Source organism: Thalassophryne amazonica, chromosome 10, assembly GCF_902500255.1.
Source record: "Thalassophryne amazonica chromosome 10, fThaAma1.1, whole genome shotgun sequence".
Taxonomy (NCBI): Eukaryota; Metazoa; Chordata; class Actinopteri; order Batrachoidiformes; family Batrachoididae; genus Thalassophryne; species Thalassophryne amazonica.
The window spans coordinates 96,175,023-96,197,434 of record NC_047112.1 but is presented as its reverse complement, the minus strand read 5'-3'; the positions used below and the strand labels follow the sequence as shown (position 1 = coordinate 96,197,434).

Below are 22,412 nucleotides of genomic sequence, written 5' to 3'. Positions count from 1 at the left end.
CTTCGATCACAAAGAACTGATTCCAGAGCCAGCTTCTTCGATGGCGAGAGTGAGGCCCTGCTCGTGGCGGGTACCGCCCAGTCTCTGCACCCCGTTTAGAGTGTCCTCGTGTCCTCTCAGGCAGGATGTTAACACCTGTCTCTACACGGAGCCCAGGCTGGAGCATGTACTCCTGTCTGGATCATTAATTAGTGTCAGAGGATGAGGAAGTGCTTGTCCTGATACATTTGGATTATGCAAGTCCAAGTAAGATTCTTGATCATCTGATGTAAAATCCACATTTGGTAGAGATTTCACGTCAGACTGTGCATTCTGCATGTGGCCTTCCAGCTGTTTATTTCTAACAAATGGCTTATGGGTGGAGTCTGAATGAGATGAAACTCCATTTTTACTTGATGTAAACTGTAAATCGTCGCGTTCCTCTGGAAGGCCGACAGCCACTGAGGTGCCATTCCTTTGCCTTTCCCCTACGGAGAATAAAAATAAAAGAAGTACAATATGTACTGCCATTGCAGAGGTTCACTGAGCAGTTTGTCTCACAGAATTTCTGATCAGTCGCAGGTGTTCTTCATGGTCCACTTTCAGATTTATTCTCTTTCTTCGCCCTTCGCCTGCTGCAGGTTTTATGTTATTTTCCCATGGCGAGCCGTCATTCTGTTTTCTTTCTCATATTTCCTGTGAAGGACACATTCTGAAATCTGAAGCAGACACAACAATTAGTGAAATGCTGACTCTATTAATTAAAAATAAAACAGATTGATATAGAAGAAAGGAAAAAAATGTTTGCATTCTGCACATCTTCCACATCATCTTATGAATAAATGTTCTATAGTATGATTTATAAAAAAAAAAGAGTTGTATTTTTATAGTTTCCTGCTTGCAAAGTTTTACAAGTAGTTGTAAAAAAGACAGCAAGCTGTAAGTCTCTGAAGAGAACGAGAGGCACTTGACCTGCATAATGTACAGCCAAGACTTTACAGACTGTAAACAGTAATTTCATGCATCGTGTCATATCTGTCTGGCTAATATATACAGAATGGTCCAAACCTATGGGCACATTTAAAGCACTGAATGGAATATCTATCATAAACCATCATTATGGTTATTAGGAAGATTATTTTTCAAATGGTCGCCCTAATTGTTTTTGTATATGGGACGGTATTCCTATCCTGTGTCATATTCAATGAAAAACAAGCATCCTCATAGATATTAGATCTTAGGAACGTTTATCATCTTCTATGCAGAAGGTAACAACTGCCTTCAACACTCCTCTTGGACACTGCGAGTACCTGGTTATGCCTTTTGGCCTCACTAATGCACTTGTTGTCTTTCAAAACCTGGTTAATGAAGTACTCTACAATCTGTTGAATGTCTTTGATTTTGTATACAGTACCTATGCCACTTTTTAATTTTCTTTAAGAACAAATCCAAACTTGTTAGATACAGTACCCTCCAAAAGTACCGAAACACTTGGTATTTCACACATTTTAATTTGTTTATGCCATTTCAAATACAAAAATTAAATAAAAAAACATCATCCTTAAACTCAAACTGAAAACAAATCTCTACAACATGATATAAATTAATTAAAAATGTAAAAGCCAATTAGATGGGTTGCATATGTAATGGGACACTTTGGTATAATACCTGTAAATAATCAGTTTTTTGCCAGTTTTCTTCAGACAAGTCAGGAGATGGATACATGAACATTTTCAAGTTGCTGAATATGTCTTGGACTTTATTTACATCATTATGAAGAAATACAAACAGTATGACACTCTATGATACAGCTGTGTGGAGTATACAGTTCTCAAAAACTGAATGTGCAAAAACGAGAAGAGTGAGGAAAGCCACCAAGACACCACCCACCCTGACAACCCAGAAGTTATAGGGTTCTGTGGCTGTAATTGGAGAAATTCTGCATGTTTTGCATTCTGTATCACCAGTTATACAGCCTGATGATGAAGTGGTATAGAGGAGGATTTTCTTATAAAGAACACCTGAAACTTCAGCTACAATCTGCCAGAAGGTACATCTGAGATGCAAGCCTAGATGTGATGTTTCGGTGAAAGAAATTTTTGAAATGTCTACTAGAGAATCAGTTGTATGTCAAGGCTGAAAAATGTGAGTTTCACTGTTCTTCTGTCTCTAGGATTCATGAGCTTGCCTGGCAAAGTGGGATTGGATCCCATTAAGGTCAACATGGTGGTGGATTGACCTACTCCGGAGTCCCTTAAGGAACTCCAACCTTTCCTCAGTTTTGCTAATTTTTATGCTGATGACTGCTGAGGACCCTTACACCTCCTTTTCCAAGATGTTGTCATTGGCACCATGCAATAATGACGTGGGGAACCAGGAGTTGCTATTTATTACACTTGCTATGAAGAGCGGAGCCACTGGCTAGAGGGGACCAACCAGCCATTTACATACAGTATTTGAAATCTTGCAAATGCTTAAATTCTTGTCAAGGTGGGCACAATTTTTTTAAATATCGGGTCTAAATTTTCTCTGACCTATTGTCCAGGTTTCCGCAACAATAAGGCCAATGCTCTTTCTTGGCAGTTCATGATGGAGGACACGTGTGGCAATTGTTCCTCCATCCTTCCCGACTTGCGTACTGAAAGCATTGGCATGGGAGGTCAAGTAACTGGTGAGGAGAGCACATGAGAGTGTCCATGTACCAGCTGAATGTCCGCATCACCAGCTGCTGATCCCCAACAGCCTTCGCTAAAAGTGCAGCTCTGCAGTGGGGTCATTCAGGAAGGCCCAGAACAGAATTTAATTCACCAGCATTTTGGTGTACTCCTGCTAGTCTCCTATGTTACTGGTTGCTTCTCTCTTAGGGATATGCAGTGATTATTTTTTTCTTTGATTAACTGGTTCTCTATAATGACTCATTTTATTCCATTACCCAAACGGAACAGCTGAACTTCTGGTTCAGAATGTGTTTGTTTGCATGGTTTGCTTGTTGATAATGTCTCTGACGGTGGCCCTCAATTTGTCATGTGTCTTTGGCAACTGGTACATGGTACCAGAGCACCCCAGGCTGAAGGTCAATGATCAATTTTGTGATTGTATTATCTGATGTAAGGCCATAGTTTCCATCCTGTACACTCGGGTGAAGAGAGGGGCAGAGCTGACAACTGATCAACTGGTGGTGAGTTGGATCAGAGGGTGGGGGAGGACTTTGGATAGATCTGGTACGCCCAAACAGATAGCGTGGTGTGAACTGGGAATGTTGGAGGAGCCCACTGTCCAACAGATCTCTCAACTCACACCTCCGACCGAGCTTTTCTGGAATCCCTCTGTAGGTTGGAGGCATTGAACAAGAATGGGCAATGTTCAAAACTTTCACTGCTGAAGCTGCAGCGAGGAGCTGTGGCCTGAAGGACTTAGGTGCCTCAAGGGGCCAGCAACACTGGAACACTGTGGTGGACACCAGTGGTCAGGGAAGCCATTCGACTGAAGGCAGTCTTTCGGGATATGTTATCTTGTAGGACTGCAGAGGCAGTTGCAAGGTACAGACCAGGGCGGCAGCTTCTGCTGTGAGGGAGGCAAAGCAGCGGGTGTGGGAGGAGTTGGATTCGTAGTAACCACGGAGAAGGACTTTCGATCAGCACCAAAGTGCTTCTGGCAGGCCATGAGGCACCTCAGGAGAGGAAAATGGGGAACCATCCAAGCTATTTATAGTAAGGATGGGACTCTGTTGACCTCAACTGAGGAGGCAATCGGGCACTGGAAGGAAGAAGAAACTCCTGCATCAGACTGGAGCGCCCTCTGTAGTAAGCAACCCAGTCTCACGGCATGTCAGCACAAAATATAAATTAATCTATTAGTTTGTGATGTTGTCATGAAAAGCGCCACATTTTCGTCACGCAGCATCAAATTAATTCTAATACATTCCATGAGGGCTGCATGAAATTAAAGTGAAGTGGGGGTGGTTATGGTTAAGGTTAAGGTTGGGGGTAGGAGTAGGGTTAGTAATAGTGAGAAAAAAAAAAAAACCTCCCTGTCACAAAATTTGACTCATTTCGTGATGGGAGCATGAAAAAAAAGTGAGACTGGGCTGGTAGTAGAGGCAGAGCTGGAAGCTGATGGGGGATCATCACTCAATATCCCCTGGTGGAAGTCACTGAGGTAGTCAAACAACTCCACAGTGGCAAAGCCCCAGGGGTTGATCCGCCCAGAAATGCTGGACGCTCTTGGTGTGGAGGGACTGTCTTGGGTAAGACGACTTTCAACATTGCGTGGAGGTCTGGGACAGAGCCTAAGGAGTGGCAGACTAGGGTGGAGGTCCCCATACTTAAAAAAAGCAGACCAGAGAGTGTGTGCTAATTACAGGGGTATCGTACTACTCAGCCTCCTGGTTAAGGTCTACTCCAGATTGCTGGAAAGGAGGGTTTGGTGATAGTCAACCCTCAAATTGAAGAGACGAATGCGGGGTTCCGTCCTGGCCATGTAACAACTGACCCAGCTCTTCACTCTCAAAGGATCCTGGAGGGTGCCTGGGAGTATGCCCATCCAGTCTACATGTGTTTTGTGGACTTGGAGAAGGTGTATGATTGGGGACCTCGGGAGACATTGTGGGAGGTGCTGCAGAGGAAGGGGGTCCCTTCTTAGGCCATCCAATCGCTGTACTCACAAAGCAGAGCTGTGTTCAGGTTCTGGCAGTAAGTCGGACTTGTTTCTGGTGGCGGTGGCCTCCACTAGGGCTGCGCCTTGTCAACAATTTTGTTTATGATATTCATGGACAGGATATCAAGGCATAGTCTGGGAGAGGAGGATATTCAGTTTGGTCGGCCTGTAACTACCAGCACTCACTGGGTCCAGTTCGCAGCAGAGTGTGAAGCGGCTGACCTCTAAATCAGAGGTCATGGGTTCAGCAGGAAACTGATGGATTGCCTACTCCAGGTAGAAAATGAGGTCTTGCCCCATGTGAAGGAGTTTCAAGTACCTTGGGGTCTTGTTCATGAGTGAGGGGACAGTGGAGCGTGAGATTGGCCGGAGAATTGGCACAGCAGGGATGGTATTGCATTCACTCTGCTGTAGTGTTGTGACGAAAAGGGAGCTGAGCCAAAGGCAAAGCTCTCAAGCTGCTGGTCAATCATCGTTCCTACTCTCACCTATGGTCATGACAGTTGGGTCATGACCAAAAAGAACTAGACTGTGGGTACAAGCGGCCGAAATGGGTTTGTCATGATCTGAACTTTTGTATTTTGTCTAGAAGCCAACCCCCAAAATTTTGTACTTGTGTGCCAAAGTATATTTTAGGATAAATGTGGTTACCGTTGGAAAGATAATCCCCTGAGGGGTTCAAATTCGACATTCATAAAAATCAAACCCTGGGCCGTTGCCAAGGAAACGGCCTTCAAAGGTCAGTGACCTGAAACAGCCCGTGACCTGGCATTTACAGTCCAATAATGGAGTGCTTCTCCTTGATGCTTCTGAAATCTAAAAGGAATGACCGATTGACACCAAAGTTGGTATGTTGAGAGAGGAGGAATGGAATCATGACTGCCTATCACTTATTACCATTGGCTGCAGTATGTGACCTTGGGATGACCTTGAACATACATGTGAAAGTGACTTTCAGTGTTCACGAGCGCTATCACATTGCATATGTAAACTTTCCTTTTAAATAATATGCTCCATACCAGCAAGGACCTTATGGTATTGTTGGAGAGGGCAGTCAATGTACTTCACATTGGAAGCAATTTGGGATCACACCAAGAATGCATTAATTATTTCAGTTTGTATCAGAAAGGTGGGAAAATTGGGTTACAGAATAATTGTTAAGTTTTGCATCGGAATGGGTGGACTTCAAACAAATTGGGTTACCTAATGTATTGTTAAAATCCTGATTAAGTTTTGTATAGAAAGTTTGGGTTTAAATAAGGTTCTGGTGTTCTTTCTGTTGTGCTTGCCTGTTGTGCTTGCACATGTATGTGTTTGATGTTTAGTTAAGATTAGCATAAGAAAACAAGAAATGGGCAGGCCAAAGATTATTACCCACATCGATTATAGAATAGACAAAACAATATCCCTATCTCCTAAATAGTTAACTATACCCATGTACACAGTGTCGACTAATTTTACACATCAGTTTTTTTTATATGGACTTTTAATATGATATTACCGGTATTAATATATAAAGCCTAATTTATCAGAAAGTCAGCACAATATTGTACACGTTTGTTACAGGGTTCATTTACCATTGCTATTGTTATTGTTGTTCTCATTCTCCCTATTTTGAAAAATAAATGTGGCCATTGAATGGTCTTGACAAAGCGTCGCTTTGTTATCTTTATTAATTAAAGATAGACTTTTCATCAGTCTCATAGCTCTTTTTACATGTTCCCAACCTTAAAAAACATGTTTGGCGGCTAGTTCGTTACATAAAAATGGCCAGTCAAACATTTATTCTTCAGGAATCCAAATTTGGTTTGGTTTCACAAGATGACCTTGAAATGACGTTGAAAGGTCATTTGAAGGTCACACTGGAATTTGATGAGATAGTATCGCATTTATAACCAAAATAAACAATTCCAACCATGGTAAGATGAAACAGTGTGATCATAATAACTCTAAATTATGGTCAGAAGCGGCTTTCCCCCAGGTTTGACAATACATGTATGATGTGTAACCATAGCAATGGGCAATCATGGTGTGATCCCAAATTGCTTCCAATGTGAAGTGCATTGACTGCCCTTTCCAACAATACCATATAGTCCGTGCTGGTATGCACTCTTAACCCAGATTTTGTTTTAACTTAAATTTCTGAGTTATCATTAATTATTCTTTCGTGTTTTTGTAAAAAAGCATTCTCATTACTAAACTAAATTAGTTGATTGCACTATTCAACTGAAATTTTCGGTGCAATGATCATGTTAAGCAGAGTTAACTTTTTGTCTTAAGTTTCTGTAAGGGAGGGGAGGGGCCCATTTTAAATTCTACCTAGCAACCATGTCAAGTGTGAAGACTCCACTCATCCTGCTGCTTCTGCTCATGGCTTCCTGTGCTCAAATTCAAAACCCTGTGGATTTTGAGAGCAACACATAACTTTCTGCTCAAAAGACGATTCATTGAAAATAGCTCAGTGTTTAAGTGCTGCTGCTTCTTTTTTTTTCTCTCCGCTGTACGCAGTGTACACTTGGCTGTGGGTTTTTGAAAGAAACACTGACTTAAAGAAAGTGGAATTTAGGCTTCAAGTTAGTTATTTGTTGATAACTTTCTGGAAATTAGTTTCGCCCAAAGAGTGGTCCAGTGAGAACACGTCAGCTAAACTGAAGTTATTTTTTGGCAATATAACTCATCATTTGGTGTGCTATTACTAAATCAAACACATTTCAACTGTTGCTTTTTTTAACATGCACTTAATTTTTTTGTTTAGGTTTAGTTAATGTATTAAATACTTTTTAAACAAAATTGTAGAACTTAAAATCTGTCATTTATATTATGTGTCACTTTGTTGCCTTTTTTTAGTAAACATTTGTCACATTTTTTACAGTACAGTTTTAATGCATTTTTTCCTGTTTTTACTTTTCCTTCGTAATATTTTTTTAAATGTATTGTAGCAATCGCCAGGCCGGTTGCTAAGACTGTGAACTGTTATGCTGCAGTGCATCATGGGAGTACAGGGTTTTGAGAGTTTTAAGTGTTGTTAATGTGTTTCATGTTAGTTTAACAGTGTGGTTAGTGTTACTGATTTATTGTGTTCAATAGTTCAGTTGAGTTTAGTTAAGTGTCTGTTGCCACCATAAGTGAAAAGTGTATTGCATTTGATGCTTTCCACCATTTTCTGTGTTGTTGGGGTTGCAAACAAAACGGCACCTCCTTGCGGCAGAGTGCAGAAAAGCTCAGAGCGTCTCGTTCTTCCACACCACTCGCCACAGTATTCTTTAATTCCTTCCTTCCATACACATTTGTTGAAACAATGCATTATAATCTCAAAATAAAGATGGAGTAGTTAAATTACAAGAGAAGACATTACTTATATTAAGAAGTTGTTTTAACTATTGATTAATAATGTTTACGTATGTTTAACTTAAAATAGTTATTTTATATACCAATGAGAAACCATTTATGTGAACTAATGATTTTGAGTAGCAACTACTACTGTGATTTGTTAATACAACTTAACCTGATTAGTTTTAGCTTGTGTAAAAACTAAAGCGGTTTAAGGCAACGGGTTTCCACGCAATTTTCTAGTAACTCAACTAATTCAGGTTAAGAGTGTGGAGCATATATTTAAAAGGAAAGTTTTACATGTTTTACATGCAATGTGATAGCTCTCGTGAACACTGAAAGTGTCACTTTTTACGAGGTCTGTCCAAAAAGTAATGGACCTTTTAATTTTTTTCAAAAACTACATGGATTTGAATCAGTGTGATTGCATCAGCCAAGCTTGAACCTTCATGCGCATGCGTGAGTTTTTTCACTCCTGTCGGTTGTGTCATTCGCCTGTTGGCAGGCTTTGAGTGAGCACTGGTCCACCCCCCGCGTCGGATTTTATTGTCAGTGAAGTGGCTGAGAGGCTGCCGCTTTGCTCCATGAAATTTTTTCAGAAACTGTTAGAGACAGCCAGTTGGAAACCATTTGAAAGATTCAGATGGATTTCAGTGAAGATTCTGTTGGCGTCACACGGATTAAGGAGTGTTTAAAACCTTTTTTAAGGACGGCCCACAGTGGCGGAAGGCGTGGGGTGCACCGAGCGGCCATCGACAGGCTGGAACGACCAGATCATTTCTAACTGAACGCTGTGTTGATCTGGGACATCGTGTGACTACCACCGAAATGGCAAGAGAGCTGGACATAGCACTTTTGCGGCACATTCCACTGTTACAGAAGATTTGTAATGAAAGACGTGCAGAGGAATTTGTGCGTCGGCATGGAGCCGCTCATTGCGTGCAACAAAAAAACCACCTCCGTGTTGGAAGTCTCGCAGGACATGTTGTGGCATGTCCAGCTGTTACACAATTTCTCGGATACTCACTCGACTGAAAAGCCACCGAAAGCCGTCTGAATCTTCTGAATGGTTTCCAAACCATTTCATGGAGCAAAGCGGTAGTCTCTCAGCCATTTCCCTGACAATAAAAATCCGACGAGGGGGGTGGACCACTGCTCACTCAAAGCCCGCCCACAGGTGAATGACGCAACCGACAGGTGTGAAAAAACTCACGCATGCGCACGAAGGTTCAAGCTTGGCTGATGCAATCACACGTGATTCAAATCCACATAGTTTTTGAAAAAAATAAAAAGGTCCGTTACTTTTTGGACAGACCTCGTACATGTATATTCAAGGTCATCCCAAGGTCACATACTGCAGCCAATGGAAATAAGTGATAGGTAGTCATGATGTTCCATTCCTCCTCTCTCAACATACCAACTTTGGTGTCAGTCGGTCATTCCTTTTAGATTTCAGAAGCAATCAAAGAGAAGCACTCCATTATTGGACTGTAAATCCCAGGTCACGGGCTGTTTCAGGTCATTGACCTTTGAAGGCCGTTTCCATGGCAACGGCCCAGGGTCTGATTTTTATGAATGTCGAATTTGAACCCCTCAGGGGATTGCCTTTCCAACGGTACCACATTTATCCTAAAATATACTTTGGCACACAAACTCCAAAAATAAGGCTCTTTTGACTTCTAGACCAATTATCTTTTGTTCTAATTTATTCTGCTTAGTTTAGTTTGGATATGGTTTTCTGTGTGTGTTTTCTCTTGTTGTTTTTCCTGCTTTGGCTTTGTCTGTCCCTATCTCTCTTGTCTGTCCCGCTTGGTGGTGATTAGTGCACACTGTCTGGGCCACACCCTGTTCTGGAACTTTCCACACACCTGTTTCCAATCTGTAGCTCATCACCAGGGTGTATATAAGATTCACTGGTTGCACTAGTTCTCCACCAGATCGTTGTGCTTTATGCCTTCGCTTCCAGCTATGTTCATGTCCCTTTCTAGTCCTGCTTGCCACGTTGTGTTTTTTGACCACCTGCCTATTTTTTCAACCATGCCTTATCGCCTGATGTTACTGATTTGTTTGCTGATCTTGGACTGCTTGTTTGTGTACCGGACCCTGCTTTTCCAACCAGGGAACGATCTTAAACTACAGAGCAGTGAGTTTGAGCCCTGCAGGGAGGTGTTCCAGGCATGTCCAGCTGGGAGGAGACCCCTGGGAAGACCCACGACTATGTGGAGAGATTATCTCTCCATAATGGCCTGGGAGCGCTTCAATATCCCCCAGTCAGAGGTGGTTAATGTGGCTCGGGAAAAGGAAGTTTGGGTCCCCTGCTGGAACTGTTGCTCCTGTGACCCGTCCTAGATACGTGGTTGAAGATGTATGTATGGACAGAGGTGGCCTTGAACCAGGAACCTTCCTTACTAGAAACAAGTGCAGTTAACCACTTGACCATCGCCAACTAGTTTTATTAGATTATATATTTAGTCCCTCTTCACGTTTCAGTGAGTTACCCTGAGTATTTGTTTCTCTCCACCTTTTTATTGTGATATCTCCTTCTAGTTTGCCAACTGTCTTGATTCCTGGTCCCGTATTTGGAAGGTTTCTTGTGTACTGTCCAGTTGTCTGTGTTTATGGATTTCTCTTCTGCTGTTCTCTATCAGGAAACCGCATGGGCTGTCCTTCTGTGTGACCTACCACAGCCTGTGTAAGCAACCATGAGAACTGTTTGCTGTTTCCAAGACTCTTGAATCACTTATTAGCATTGTGATTCTAACCTCTGTGACTGCCTTTATAAATCCTGATTTTATCTATCGAAGTTGTGATTCTCTGCACTGGGATCTAGTTTCTGAGCCATAGTGTTCACAAGAATGCATGGACTCATTTCCTCTATATTTGTATTGTCAAGTGTGTCGGTAGCATGAGGGGTCACCCCTTTGAGTCTGATCTGCTTGAGGTTTCTTCCTCAAATCATCAGAGGGAGCTTTTCCTTGCCACTGTCACCTGTGTGCTTGCTGTAGTGGTTGGTAAGGTAGACCTTAATTGTGTGAAGCACCTTGAGGCAGCTTTGTTGTGATTTTGCACTATATAAATGAAATAAATTCAAATTGAATTGAAACTGCATGCATCCACCAGAGAGATGGACAGACAGAGTTTTGACAGACAGATATCTACACAACATACAGGTATGTCATTGACATTTTTCTTAGTACTGTTGGGATTCTTTCTTGTTTTAGATGTACCTATTGATCATACAGAATTTCAGATTATTTCCAATTAATTTTGACTCCACATACTTTACTGTCACACACAATTTACTGGGCATCAGATGATTGATGTCATCCCTAATGTCCCTCTCCTTCGATGTCCCAGTGCCCAGTAGTGGAAAAAATTCCCCTTAAGAGATTAATTAGACCCATAAATAATTTAATCAGTGACTCTCATTTCCCAAAAGTTTAATGATCTGCGCTTGGTTGGTATTTGAATCAAATCCCAGTGACTAATCTTTAAAACCTGATGTACTGAGAAGTGTTGGAAGCTTAGTCAGACTGAAAATGTGAAAATGCAGTTTTTCTTTTTACCTCCCACCAACATATATCACTGGGCCAAATTATTTATCCTACAATGACGTGAAATGTTCTGGTTCCACCTTTACGCTTGCATGTAGGCATGCATCATTATCCCACAGTGCCTGAGTCACAGGCTCACAAGAATATCTGCTTCAACAAATGCCAAGTATTTACTGCATTTTGTCCCTTTTAGAACAGATTTATAATGAAAACGGGAGTTCAGAAAATTAACACAAAATGTCACAAATATGATTGCAGCTAAAAGGCAAAATCCTGGCGCTTGATCTGTGTAGTAAAAATAAATGTGGAGACAAAATGTGCAAACAATCACAGCGCACGGTAATGTGTTGACACCTTAATAAGACCCGTAATGCTTTGTGAGACATCCAAAGTGATACAGAGGAAACGCAAAACAAGCCCTGTGTTCTCTTCATCTTTGATACTGGCCTAGATTTTTTTTTTTTAAACTACGCATGAGAACAAAGCAAATTTGTGTTTGACCAATAGGAAATAAGTCATTTAAAACTCTGTAGGTTCTCACTGTGCTTTAAAAAAATCTGTTATCTGTGAAAAGATTTTTTTTTTTTCCATTTTGAACACCAGTTTTACACATCATCCACATCTGAGGTTTCATGTTCGGTCCTTGTTAACCAAAGAATCTGCTTCCCATCATCTTTAAGCGATGAAAACACAAGCAGCACTGCTTCTATAACACTTTGTCTCTCTCAGCTATTGTGCATTAACGCAGACCGAATTCTCTCTCCTGACTTTTGCTCAGAAACCACTTTTCCAGCAGTATGTGTCATTCACTGTTGTTTGAAGTCTTTAGAGTATGAGCATGTGAAATGTAAGGCGGGATAGAGGAAGAAAGAGTGAGGACAATTTGCTGTTGCCGGCTCAGAATGGAAAGATGAGTGGTGACATGGCTCTAAATTGCAAATCGTTGTTCCAGTCTCACTTCAGTCTGCATGGAGTCGCTCTGCTGCAAGGAGGCTATATCATTTTATTAAAAATAGCCTGTGCATGTCGGGCCTTTATTTGGGGAAAGCGGGAGATGGAGGGAGAGCGGGAGGAAGAGGTTGCGGTGGAAGTCCATTTGGGAGGGGACAGCGCGGCCGCCTTAAATGACCAAGACGTGGACAGATTCTTTTCCACTGGAGCGTCTCAAGCTTTTCCTCCACACCATTCGTCTTAATGCTTATAGCCTGCTCCTCCTTTCTCAATGCCCCTCAGTGCACTTACAGAAATCTCTTAAGTCTTTCCAAATCCAGCTGGTGAAGACAGGACCACTGCACTCAGCACATCAGTCATCTCGTTTGTGTCTAACGCTCAGACAGCTTAATCTTCAGTGATACGGCAGCAACTGTGCTACACTGTGCAAGTGTATAACCATGCACGTATTTGTCAAATGAATGCTGTTTCTCCAGTTACAAGGTGCATTTGTGCAGAGAAAAAGAGCTCAAAGTGGTGGCAGTAAAATCTACTCTGATTTCCACTGCATGGTAAACACAAAAGGACATTATGACATTTTACTAAAGGCGGGGTTACACAGAGAAAACACTGTTGGCACTTTAGGAGAGTCTCTGTGTCCGACAGTCTCTGTGGCAGCCCACTCAAGAACACGGTGATGACCACTGTGGAAATGATAAAGTTGCACACATATGCTTGATGGTGGCAAGGTTGTTGTGGGATGGCTGTGTGTGTGTCCTCCTTTTTGCTTTTTGTCCATGGTGCCAAAAGTAGGTACTTTTTGTCAAAGAAGATGGAGGAAGTGTCTGCTGCAAAACGTGTGTGCCTGCAGCAACACATATGTGCTGCAGCCATGCCTATGTAACACACCCAGACACACCCTGATGCAGTTTGTTCATGATGCACCCTGATATATTTATCTCACAGACACGTGTCTGGACCGCACATTACACCTACAAAGTCGGGTTTGTTTGATGCTCTCAGCACTGGCTGGAGCTGGCCTGGTGGTAGGGCTGTGGCCCGACTTGTAGAGATGTTCTCACCTGGACTGTGCAGACCAAACAGGGAAAAGACAAAATATCCTTGAGTCAAGTTTTCTGTGAACACTCATTTGCAGCTGATTAAAAGGATGTTTTATATTAACTCTCTGGGGTCCAGGGTATAATTGGTCGTTTTGACTACTTTTGGTTTTATCTTCATAATTTACTTTACAAAACCACTTACTTTGCCTTGTTTGGTGTAATGTTTTTCAGCACAATCTCACCTGTGTGACTTTACAGTTTTTCTTTCATTCTGACGTTAACACAATGAACCTAAATTCACATAAAACATAAACTCCTAAGAGAAATTTTTTTTTTAACTGTGAAAACCACATACATGTTTAACAAACCGTTTTATAACTTAGAATGCAAATGTAAATTGTACATTTCAAAAATATATGCAGAAATATAGCAAAAAACAAAGTTCTATATAATATTTACATTAAAATGCAGAAAATGCTTCAGGCAACTATTGACAAAACCCTTAAGATGCCACACATTATTTGTGCTTCAAGAAACAATTCCTGACAATGTGAACGCAGGCTTGGCCCACAAGAGGGAGTGTGACTCCACCTGTTGTCCACCTGGAGGCAGTGTTGGTATTTTAGTCTGTCTTTGGTGGAGTTTTGGCTAATCTCTGTGGCAACAACCCTGTGCGGGTTGGTGATCAACCACATGGGGTTGGTGATTTTGATTGGTTTTGGTCATTGTGTTTTTCCACCAATGATAAAGGGGAAGTTGTTTTTTTTACCCTGCAACTGCTGCACTGAGGGAGAGCTGACAAGGAAGTAGAAGTCCTATTTGCTGACCATAACATTCATGAAAAAACCATGGTGAAAATTATTAATCATGATTCAAATTTTCCTGGCCTATCAACAAATTTAAAAACTGTATATAGTTTGAAGTCTGCACTTTCGACACACATTCAAATGGAGACTCAGTGTCTGGTGGATTTGATGGGACAGCCGCTTAATTCAGTCATGTGACTTTTACACAGAGACAGTAAAATGACTTCAGAGGGGTAAGGTTCCTGACTGACAGCTTTCCAAAAGCAATGTGTCTGTGGTGCACAGAAACATGGCCAAAAGAAGTCTGAGCCCAAACAATGCAAGACCACTGACCAAACATCACTGACACAACAGTTTAATAGAATATTATTACTGCATTTTTGAAGTATGTCACTTTTTTTACTAGTTTCCTGTGACTTATACTCCAGTACATATACATTATTATATTCATATTATTATTAATAATAATAATAATTAGAATGACTGTTTATATAGGAGTTTTCACAGGAATCAAAGCACTAACCAAAATATACTCTAATAATAAAAGATAAAATGGTAATAATGAAAACTACATGACAACAATGCACAAAATCCCAATTAAAGAGCTGATAATACAGAAAAAGTGTGATTATACTCTTGTGTGACTTTATACTTTAGTGTGATGTTACATATGGGGTTTCCTTTTCAAGTGACATTTTTTAACAGGTACAACCTATACTCTGGAAAATATGCTATTACTTGGATAAAACAGTCTTCATTTCATTCAGCAATATTTGGATTAAAAACAGATCTGGTTTCTCACCTTATTCATGTGACATGAATTGTGGTCATGCGCAAAATATTTTCTCTTCTGCCTCCATGAAAATCTTATCATGTGTGCAGTATGATTGATTGATGAAGTCTTTATGACATAAATTATTTGGCAGGTTTCATATAGGGAGGTGGGTTGAAATAATTATCAAAAATCCTCATTATTTTGCTGCTTAGGAATGTGCCCTATATGGAATCCATGCAGTCTTTGCCTTTTACCTTCTTTGAAACAACCAAGAATTCCCTCAGATTATATTAATATTGTGTGAACACAAGCGTCTGTGTAAACGGAGATGTGTTTACTGTTTGTTGTTGTTCTGCTGTTTATATCTTGGCATACACCTGATAACCACACTTTATGTCTTTGGTTCACCTAAACTGTGGCAAAAAAACAGTCCAAAGCTCTGAATGCAGATTAACATGTTTTTACTAACTATTTGACGCTCTGCACAAGGCTCGCCTTCCACATTTCAGCAATGGCGCAATTTGTCTCGTTCTTTTCATGCCATCACTCCATCTCACTATCAGTTGTTCTTCTTTTCTAACTTCATTGTTCCAACCTCCGACATATACACTTCTGTGGCACAATTTTAGAGTGACGGGAGTTGCGAAGCATATTTCAACATGTGCAGGATATGCTCTGTGACTGTTTGTTCAACCCGCCCACACATTGCCGACACCCATTTTTCCTGTGACCGTCAAGCAAATGTGGCCCGCACATCGAGAGATTTAGTTGTGAACCTGTGGCTGGGGGTTGTGCTTCATGTACACACACTCATATGCATGCAGTCACCTGTTTAAATAGTAAATAAAACCTACTTTATCCCTTGATGTAACCTAGGCTATTGAAATACCAGTGTTGCCGACTGAATGGTCCCCCCCTAAAAATTGGTCCACCCTGCCTTCACCGCGCATGCGTCATTTTGGACCACAGCAACACGTCTGAGTCTGACTCTCTGAGTCTGACTCTTTACACCCAAAGCAATCAAAGGTAATAATGTGATTACTGACCATCAGCTGACAAAGTAAAACCTCTTAAATCATTCTAAAGTCAGTTCTGAGCAGAAATGTGTCCATTTTAAGCAGAAATGAGGCGATAATTGGTGAGTCACTACTGACACTCCGAAATGACGTAGGTGCAGCAGCTGTGGCGCTCTGATTGCTTCCCCCGTCTTTTATTATGAAATAATGCTGAATTTATGTGGAAATGATATTGTACAAAAGCTTCAGATATCCGTCACTGAGATAGATGATGACTGGAGTGTAGTTTGAAGCAGAAACGAGGTGATAATCTGTGAATCGCTGCTGATGCTCGGCGCGGCGGCACAGGAAAAACACCTCCGTGTTGATAACCATTTGTTAAAATCCAGTTGGCTTTTGATGGCTTTCAGTGGAGTGAGTATATGAGAAATTGTTTATCAGCTGGAGATGTTCCAACTTGTCCTCAAGGCTTCCAACAGAGGTGTTTTTCTGTGACGGAGCGTCGCGGCGGCTGCGAGCCGACGCTGCAATCCGCCCGCACGTCTTTCATTAAAAAAATCTCCTTTAACAGTGGAATATCCGGATAAAATGCTGAAACCGACTTCTTCTGAAACTTCTCTTTTCTCTCACGACGTCCTGGATCAACAGAGCCTGAAATGTGGAGGTTTTAAGCTTGAAACAGGCTGATGACGCTGCCTGAGAGCGCTGCGCGACGTCTCGCACCGTGAAAAGTCCTTAAAGCGACAGAATCACCTCAAAATCTCTCATCAGCTGTTAAAATTTTCACTGAAGACCAGCTTAATTTTCGAACCATGTCCACTTCGATGTGTCTCACAGGTTTAGAAAAAATTTTGATCAAACAAAGTGCCAGTCTCTCAGCAACTTCTCAGACAAAGGAATTCCGACGAGGGGCTGGACGACTCCTCCCACAAGGAGTGCTCACAGGCGAATGACGTCACCGACAGGCGTGGAAAAACTCACGCATGCGCACTGAGGGTTCAAGCATGTCTGACGTAAAAACATATGAATGAAATCCATATAGTTTTTGAAAAAAATAAAAAGGACCTATACTTTACGGACAGACCTCGTATTACTTGTTGAAATAAAAAAAAAATACTCCAGCATCCAGCTCACCCTGGCTCTTAAATGAAATGACAGAGGATGACCTGACTGATGTCATTGATGTTATGCCCAAAATAACCCATAATTAATTAGGTAATGAAATTCAACCCTTGCATACCCTGCTCCTTATTTTGAGCTCAGATTACACAATCTCTAAATGACAAAGCGGAGCTGAACACACCCCACATGAGTATATATAGTTATAGCAGGGTAGTTTCTCGGCAGTTGCAAAATGGACTATCATCAAAGACTGGACTTGAAGACCTAATACCCCCTCCCCTCCCTAACCAACTGGTGCTGTCCTGCATATCTGCATGGACTTAATAAATCTCAAAAATTTGAAGTTCCTCTGTATTGTTAAAAATGTTTTTATTTGTATGACCTAAGAAGTGGGTCACCCCTTTGAGTCTTTCCTTACCACTGTCACCTGTGTGCTTCCTCTAGGGCAATGGTGTCCAAACTATTCCAGAAAGGGCTGAGAGGGTGCAGGTTTTCTTTGTAGCCACTGACTTCAGCAGGTGATTTCACTGATTAACATCCTTTTGAACAGGTGGGATGAGTTCATCAGTGAAATCGCCTGCTGAAGTCAGTGGCTACAAAGAAAACCTGCACCCTCTCCGTCCTTTCTGGAATAGTTTGGGCACCACTGCTCTAGGGGTTCATAAGGTTAGACCTACTTGTGTAAAGCACCTTGAGGCAGCTTTGTCGTGATTTGGTGCTATAAAAATGAAGTGAAATGTAGTTTCTACTTTCTCAGACATGGATTTTGTGATTTTGAGTATGTTTAAATGTTACATAAACATACTCACATCACAAAATTCTTTCATATTGCTAACATGAAACTCAAAGCAAGTGGAAGAGGTGTGTGGAGTACCATACCACAGAATATAACACTGTTTTAAATAGTATAGTATTGGAACAGCATAAAAACCTTGACGACTTTCTCCTGTTGATTGTTTGTTAACCTCCCCCTACTGAGAGTAACATGATCATTAGGAGAGTTTTGAGTATGAGCCCCATGCGTCACCAAATTCAAAATTTAAATCTAGACCAAGTTGTAACCTTCAAACAGGCCTTTGAAGCCAAACATCTTTACTGTAACCATCACCTAAATGGCACTGAGAAGGGCCCTCTGAAACACGGGCCAAGAACTCATAATCTTAACACTCAAAGTGTTCTGAGTGGATACCGTTCCCAGTCAGACATGTCCAAATAGAAGCCTTCTCATTCCCAGTATTCCCACATGCACCCGCTCATTTGGGAATTGAAGTCCTTTGAAGTCGAACCCTCACATTACAAAACTATCCTCAGACTCATTGAAACTGAAGAGGGTCCTTACATAGTCATGAGCGTCTGCACACACACAGGCGTGCGCGCACGCACGCCCACACACACACACACACACACACACCACAGGCTGTACAGCAAATTCAGCAGAGATAAAATAAAAAGCCTGCAGCGTGACCCTGTCTCGTTAGAAGTAGAAGAAGGAAGAAAAATGACCTACTTGATGTATGTTAATGTGATTTACACACTTGGCCTAACTATTATAATGAACGCAGTGTCCAGCTAATAGTATAGGTCCGGCATGCACTATCTTTCTACATCATGTCTCTACAAATTCACTTTTACTGGTCATAGTGAGTATTGTGATTAGTCACAGAGAAACTCAAGATCAAAATTTGATGGGAAAAAGCAATAATTTGATACATCTCCAAAATACATCTTAGTGAGTCAGAAGAATTCTCAAAGCTATTCCTACATTGGCAACAAAATAGAACTTGTACAGCAAAAATGTAGATGAGTAGGTGGGAGGGTTCGTCTGTCCCGGCCAGTTTGTGTGGACATTAACTCAACAACTATTAAATGGTGTCATATGGTGTGGCACCTATTTAAAAGGAATTTTGACACACCAGATCAGTTGAAAAAGCAACTATGTTTAGACAATCCAACATCAGTTTCAAATACCTGGGCGTTCACCTCAACAACAAACTGGACTGGACTCACAACACTGACACCCTGTACAAGAAAGGCCAGAGTTGCCTCCACCTCCTGAGGAGACTGAGATCCCTTGGAGTAAGCAATCCTCTGCTTAAGACCTTCTACGACTCTGTTGTAGCCTCTGCTCTCCTCTATGCTGTCGTCTGTTGGGCCCCGGGCAGCACAGAGCGGGAGAGAAAGAGACTGAACAAGCTGGTCAGGAAGTCCAGCTCTGTCCTGGGCTGTCCTCTGGAGTCTCTGGAGGAGGTGGCTGAGAGGAGGGTGTTAGCCAAGTTCAAATCCATTATGGACAACTCCTCTCACCTTCTGCACCGGACTGTAGTGGAGCTGAGCAGCTCCTTCAGTGACTGAGGCACCCTCAGTGCAAGAAGGAACGATACCACAGGTCGTTCCTCCCTGCTGCTGTCAGACTGTACAATAACACTGTGAAATAACCACATGCAATAATATGTCCACAAATCATGTGCAATAACAACTCGTTTACAATCCCTGCACTAATGTCACCTTATCACATCTAAATTCCACTTCACATATTGTACATAAAATGCTCCTATTTTTTTCAATCCCAGTCATGTTTATATATGCATAAGTACTTATATATATATATATATATATATATATATATATATATATATATATATATATATATACACTCAACAAAATATAAATGCAACACTTTTGGTTTTGCTCCCATTTTGTATGAGATGAACTCAAAGATCTAAAACTTTTTCCACATACACAATATCACCATTTCCCTCAAATATTGTTCACAAACCAGTCTAAATCTGTGATAGTGAGCACTTCTCCTTTGCTGAGATAATCCATCCCACCTCACAGGTGTACCATATCAAGATGCTGATTAGACACCATGATTAGTGCACAGGTGTGCCTTAGACTGCCCATAATAAAAGGCCACTCTGAAAGGTGCAGTTTTATCACACAGCGCAATGCCACAGATGTCGCAAGATTTGAGGGAGCATGCAATTGGCATGCTGACAGCAGGAATGTCAACCAGAGCTGTTGCTTGTGTATTGAATGTTCATTTCTCTACCATAAGCCGTCTCCAAAGGCGTTTCAGAGAATTTGGCAGTACATCCAACCAGCCTCACACCCGCAGACCACGTGTAACCACACCAGCCCAGGACCTCCACATCCAGCATGTTCACCTCCAAGATCATCTGAGACCAGCCACTCGGACAGCTGCTGAAACAATCGGTTTGCATAACCAAAGAATTTCTGCACAAACTGTCAGAAACCGTCTCAGGGAAGCTCATCTGCATGCTCGTTGTCCTCATCGAGGTCTCGACCTGACTCCAGTTCGTCGACTTGAGTGGGCAAATGCTCACATTCGCTGGCATTTGGCACGTTGGAGAGGTGTTCTCTTCATGCATGAATCCCAGTTCACACTGTCCAGGGCAGATGGCAGACAGCGTGTGTGGCGTTGTGTGGGTGAGCGGTTTTCTGATGTCAATGTTGTGGATCGAGTGGCCCATGGTGGTGGTGGGGTTATGGTATGGGCAGGCGTCTGTTATGGACGAAGAACACAGGTGCATTTTATTGATGACATTTTGAATGCACAGAGATCCCGTGATGAGATCCTGAGGCCCATTGTTGTGCCATCCAAGAACATCACCTCATGTTGCAGCAGGATAATGCACGGCCCCATGTTGCAAGGATCTGTACACAATTCTTGGAAGCTGAAAATGTCCCAGTTCTTGCATGGCCGGCATACTCACCGGACATGTCACCCATTGAGCATGTTTGGGATGCTCTGGACTGGCATATACGACAGCGTGTACCAGTTCCTGCCAATATCCAGCAACTTCGCACAGCCATTGAAGAGGAGTGGACCAACATTCCACAGGCCACAATTGACAACCTGATCAACTCTATGCGAAGGAGATGTGTTGCACTGCATGAGGCAAATGGTGGTCACACCAGATACTGACTGGTATCTCCCCCCCCCCCCCCCCCCCCCCCCCCAATAAAACAAAACTGCACCTTTCAGAGTGGCCTTTTATTGTGGACAGTCTAAGGCACACCTGTGCACTAATCATGGTGTCTAATCAGCATCTTGATATGGCACACCTGTGAGGTGGGATGGATTATCTCAGCAAAGGAGAAGTGCTCACTATCACAGATTTAGACTGGTTTGTGAACAATATTTGAGGGAAATGGTGATATTGTGTGTTTGTGTGGGCCGCCTGAAGAGGAGGACTGCTGGCCCACCACCACCAGATGACGCCCTGCCTGGTAGTGCGGGCTTCAGGCATGAGAGGGCGCTGCCGCCACAGACACAGCCGGGGGGGTGACAGCTGTCACTCATCATCTCATGACAGCTGTCACCCATCAACACGACTTCATGCTACTCCATAAAACCCGGACGTCATCTCCACCTCGTTGCCGAGATATCATCGACCTGTGAAGGTAACAATCTCCGCCGTATTAAATAACTGTGTCTAGTAAACTCATTTTTGCAGCTGTTTTTTTTCCTGTGGAGTGCACTATCTGGAGATTGGCTGTGACCGGGACAGCTTCGCTTTACACCCCACCAGATAAGTGCTGTGTGACAGCTGCACGAGTGTGGATGAGAGGTGGAGGTGGAATCTCCACCATTGCTGTTACTAGGTGTGCACACACTCACATCTTGTTGTTTCTGCTTCTTGCCAGCAGTACCAGATCCGACCATTCGGAGATGGTGGCCACCTGGGGACTCGGGACTTGGCGGCTCCAGTATTCTCCGGGTTCGGTGGCGGAGGAAATCGTGTGGTTCCGGTTCTTCTCAGGACAGACATCTTCTATCCTCGAGCCTGCCCACATGTCACCTTTGTGATTGACTGTTTGCAAGATTTCACATTCCTCTGTATGTGGTTGTGCTCATTCACAACAGTAAAGTGTTCATATTCGACTCTTTCATTGTCCGTTCATTTACGCCCCCTGTTGTGGGTCCGTGTCACTACACTTCCCCAACAATTGTGTATGTGGAAAAAGTTTTAGATCTTTGAGTTCATCTCATACAAAATGGAAGCAAAAACAAAAGTGTTGCGTTTATATTTTTGTTGAGTATATATATATATATATATATATATATAAATAACACATGAAAGCATGAAGGTGAGCGTCTTGGCTGCCAACCAATCACAGGCTAGGAAAGAGAGGCCAGTATCTGGCCCAATTCAGGG

The 22,412-nt window shown here is 42.2% G+C and overlaps 1 protein-coding gene across 2 annotated transcripts in view; it reads right to left on the bottom strand.

Annotated features, from left to right (window-relative positions):
• The window catches only part of LOC117519239 (cadherin-24-like), a 178,740-nt gene that overhangs the window by 126,447 nt on the left and 29,881 nt on the right, over window positions 1–22,412 (bottom strand). The window lies entirely within an intron of this gene.